General features: G+C 36.0%; 1 pseudogene; it reads left to right on the forward strand.

Annotated features, from left to right (window-relative positions):
- The first annotated feature begins 485 nt into the window (after positions 1-485).
- On the forward strand, positions 486-3,528 carry LOC116133269 (annotated as a pseudogene).
- The last annotated feature ends 1,596 nt before the right edge of the window (positions 3,529-5,124 follow it).

The raw sequence follows: 5,124 nt of genomic DNA on the forward strand, positions 1-5,124 counted from the left end.
TTTATTTATTTTCCCAAATTTCAAATTATTTTAATTTTCTTCTTTAATGTATTAAAAAGTCTATTTTTCATGAATAATTTTTTTATATGGTCAAATTTTTTTTTTGCCCCCATTGAAACAAAATCCTCGCTCTGTTCTTGCTAGACACATTTAGAGTATATAATAATCTCAAACTCACCATTAATATTATTCTTTTATCATCCTTAAAATTCATGGATAACACAAATATAGAGATGAATTTGTGTAAATTGGATTGATAACTGCACTCAGTTTATATGGACAATCAAATCATTGACTTTGCTTGTAATACGCCTGTTGTTAACCCCATAAATGAGTAGTTGCACAGCTTTATTAATACAAACAAAACACGGCCCCAATGTCCCAATCCATTATAACCGTTTGATAAAGTTTTTTTTTTTTTTTTTGTATATTTTAAGATATTTATCCCATCACTTGAAAAGATTCTATTATACAAGTTTGATAACATGAATAAAATGCTCTTTGTCCACTTCGTTTGGTGTTTTCTCACTTTTAACACCTGCAAGCCCTCTTGCTTCTTGAAAATTTCATGGTAAAACCATGGTGATTTCAATCTTTACTCAACTGGGCGCCTATAAAACGTAGATGTGCATGTGGGTGTTTTCATTTTTCCAATTGTTGTTGAGATGGATAATGAAAGGCTTGTATACACGCTTGATGAAGCATTTACTTATGTGGGGTTTGGGAAGTTTCAAGTTCTTCTTCTTCTTTATGCTGGACTTGGATTGTTTCCGGAAGCTATGGAAATTATGATTCTATCTTTCATAGGACCTGCAATTAAATCAGAGTGGAGACTTTCACCTACTCAAGAATCACTTTTAACAACTGTTGTATTTGCTGGCTTGCTTCTTGGTACATATTCATGGGGCTATATATCTGATAACTATGGTAGAAGGCAGGCTTTTTTACCCTTAATTCTCTTTGTTGTTTATGGTTTGTTGATAGCTTAATGACATCTTATGTTCTTTTCTCATATATAAATGTCCTAATCAATCATTTTCTGTTTGGCTTTTTCGCCCATAACCCTCTTTGCTGTTTATGCTTCTGAACTTATCGATTGTGATGAGTATCCAGGTTTTCATCATTTTGCCTGCGTAAATGAACATGTTCACTTGCTTCTGGGAATTAATTATCTGAATAATAAAATTTTGAAGTATTTTTATGGAACTGTTCTGATTTGAAGTAAAATTATGTTGGGTAATCCGATAGTATTTTATGTTTTTATTGTTGGGAAAGTAGAAAAAACATAGATTTATTTGTGAAGGTACTGGTCTATGTTAAAATTTCTATTACTCCATTGTCACTGCTCCCCTGTGAATTTCATCATGTTGGCCAATCTTATTTCTGATTGATTTATTCACTTTGCCTTTCCAGGAAGGGTTTTTATGGTGTAGCTTTGGTAGCTAGTTTAACTGGGTTAGTCAGTGCTTTCTCCCCAAATTATTTATCATTAGTGACTCTCCGGAGGTTTGGTTGGTTTTGGTCTAGGCGGCGGATCTGTATTTGTATCCTGGTTTCTAGAGTTTGTTCCTGCTTCCAATAGAGGCCTGTGGATGGTTGTCTTAGAACTTTTCTGGACACTTGGAACAATATTTGAGGCTTCACTTGCATGGGTTTGTTCCCTTATCCTTCATTGTGTTTTGAAGATGCTATTGTGCTCCTTGTTACTTTAAGCAATTATTTGTGAAATTATGTACTTATGTGATCTATTTGATATCATTTTTCTTCTAATTCTTGGTGAGTTGCACTGAATCTGATTGCACTTTCTGTTAAATTTGTTAATAATATGTTTCTTTCTCTTTAAAACTATTGTGGCAAGCAAACAGGTAAACTAGAAAGCAAAATGCTGCAAATATGCCTGGTGATCAAAATGAATCCCTTGTGAAATTAACGAACATACCGTAAAGAAAATGGAATTTCTCTTTTAATTTATGGAATTAGTTGCAAGTGATATGTTAGTGATTAAGACTGGAAAGAGTGAGCACAAAACTTCAATTCTTTATTTTTTCTTAATTGCAGATTATCATACCAAGATTGAATTGGAGGTGGCTACTAGCCTTGTCCTCTGTGCCATCATTTGCTGTGTTTCTGTTGCATGGTCTAGCACCAGAGTCTCCAAGGTATCTATGTATGGCTAGTCAAACTGCTGATGCTCATCGTGTTCTGGAGAAAATAGCTCTAAAGAATGGGAGAAATCTTCCTTCTGGATCGCTTTTGCCTGATAATATTGCTAGACTAGATGAGCAATTGGTTGTTCCGGAACATAAACCTCAGCTTTCTTCATCTTCAAACAAAACAACAAAAGTCAAATCTGGATTCTCTCCAATTTCTAGGCTTTTTTCATCAAGCTTAATTAGAACTACCTTTCTGCTATGGGTACTATTCTTTGCTGATTCATTCTTATCTTATGGGGTTATATTGTTGATATCAGAGTTAAGTATTGAGCAAAGGAAATGTGGCTCAGCATTCTTACTTTTGCAAAATGCAAGGGATGCAAGTCTATATATTAATGTATTTATCACTAGCTTGGCAGGTAATGCATATTGCATAGACACTTCTTGTAAATGTTCCTTGCAATCAAAATAACTGTTGTTACTTTTAACGAACTGATGATTCAGTAACAATTAACTAAAAGTTCTTTCGTAGAGCTTCCTGGACTCCTTTTATCTGCAGTAATTGTTGACAAAATTGGTCGCAAGATGTCCATGACGGCTATGTCTGTTTTGACTTTCATATTCCTTATACCACTGGTTACCCATCCCTGTGTTACTTTAACAACATGATTATTATTTGGAGCTCGAATGTTTGTCAATGGTTCCTTCACAATTGCCAGTCTCTATTGCCGAGAGGTATTCCCTTGGTTTCCCTAAACTCTTTAATAGATCCTATCTTTGATTTTCTTACTCTTTAAGAGCATCATTGCACATGTTTAACTCTTGACTTCAAATATAAAGGTTTTCTTCTAGATAACAAAAAGTGACTAGGATAGAAATTGCATGATCTAAGTAGCAAGCTTTCATGTATATATATGCACTAATAAGATGTGTTTTTTGTCCTGTGATACTTATGGCATTTGAATAAAATAAATTTCAATTTTCATAGCATTTTATATGTTGCCTTTGTCATTTTTTCCCTTGGGGTGTTAAGAGTGCCTCTGCCATTCCATACAAGAGGGCTAGTTTGCATCTATAATGTCTTGACATTAGTATTATATAAAGTTGCCATTCTAAGAAACTAACATTTTTTTCTAGTCGTCTAACATTTTACCCTTTTTTTCATTTTTTTTTATAAGTATATCCAACTTCTTTGAGGGCAACTGGTTTTGGCATCGTACATGGAGTGGGAAAAATTGGTGGCATGGTATGCCCTCTTGTGGCAGTGGGGTTAGTGACTGGTTGCCATCACACTTGCTATAATTCTCTTGGAAGTTGTAACTCTTTTTTCAATACTATGTGTACTATTGTTACCATTTGAAACTACGGGACGAGAATTAGCTGATACTGTATAACATAGCTTTGATTTCATATACGCAAGTTTTTCTGATTATGTTCATCATACTTTGTTGATGCTTGATTTTGATACCAACGATTTGCACGTGCAAAGTGCTAAGCTAGCTTAGAAATTACGTATGAATGGAAAATGCAATGAAGTAAATGGAAGATGATTTTTAAAGTGGTTTGGATGCTTAAATCGAATCTTACTTCCACTGTTCTTTTTATATATATGAGGTTACAGGAGGTCGCATAAAGCGACTAGTGAGCAAGGGTACAAGGGACTAATTATTCAGAGAGAATATCAAGTCAGTTTCTCCTTCGCAGGTTGTCTGTGTTTTGAGAGTAAAAGGTTACAATCAGAATGTGGGTTTCTTATCAGAATCCTGAAAATGAGAGGGGGAACCCTCTATTTATAGTAGAAGGTTTTAGGGTAACGATTACAAGTCTGCAAGTGGGCAGGTGTAGTACAATTCCTACCGCGCTTCCTATTGACTTATTACACGGCAGATATCCTCAAATCGCATAAGGCTTGGACATGTGGGTGACTCCCATCCACTCGTAGATAAACCCTGAGTCTACCAAGTTGATGACAGCTATACTCTTTCTGTCTTCTAACGACGTGGCAGCTTTTAGACGACACAAAGCCTTCCTGAACTCTTATTGGCATTGGCTGACGTAAGCTCGCGTTAGCCCTGATTTTTTAGGCATAACAGAAGCTCCCCAGTTCTTGAGGTTCAAGAATTGAATCATGAGAACTTCATGATTATGCCCTGACTTGACTTGTTTTGAAGAGCACCTGCTCAAACTATCAGTTGGGAACAGTCGAAACAAGGTCGATGACTTCACCCAAATAGCGAACAAAATAGAGGTTGTGACATGTATCTTTGAGAGTTACACAAGTGACTTGACATGATCGTCCCAAAAGGTTCAGCAACCTATGTCGGATCCTACCCAGTGTTATACTGGTGTGTTTTGAACTCTATCCGTCATTTGCGACCTGAAAGTACTTAGAGTATTTTGCTATCGAAAGCTAGAAATCACTCGCTCTGAGCTTGATATATGAGGAAGAATGTTTTTTCGAATGACCTCTTTAGATGTTTATTCATTGCGCTTAACAACTGTCCTGGTCAATAAAATAAGCTTTATCTGATAAATGTGTCTTTGCGCAATAAGTGTTAGCCATGAGCATTAAATGCAAGTCATGCTGAAACGATATTCTCTTTTAAAACATTAAATGCGGATGAGAGTGCATTTAATGTAAAAGAGATAACCATGTTGACGTTTGGCGTCTCCAATGGAGAGAAATGTCGATTGATCTCCATGAAGTGTGAAGGTTACTCTCCACGAAGATTGGCGACACGTGGTTGCATGCAACGGCTAGGAATGCATCCCGCCCAAACGTTGCTTGTAAGGGAAGCCCAAAGTCACCTTCTTCCCTATAAAACCCTAAGCCTATTGCTCATTTTTCATAGAACTTGCGTTTCCAGAAAGAAAAACAATGTTTTCATACTCAAGAAATCAGTTCATCCTCTTCCTGGTTGATGCACACTCGTCTCTACGACAGAACGTTCACTCCTAGTAATCTAGATGT

The sequence above is a fragment of the Pistacia vera genome, unplaced genomic scaffold, assembly GCF_008641045.1.
Source record: "Pistacia vera cultivar Batoury unplaced genomic scaffold, PisVer_v2 Contig268, whole genome shotgun sequence".
In the NCBI taxonomy this organism is placed as follows: Eukaryota; Viridiplantae; Streptophyta; class Magnoliopsida; order Sapindales; family Anacardiaceae; genus Pistacia; species Pistacia vera.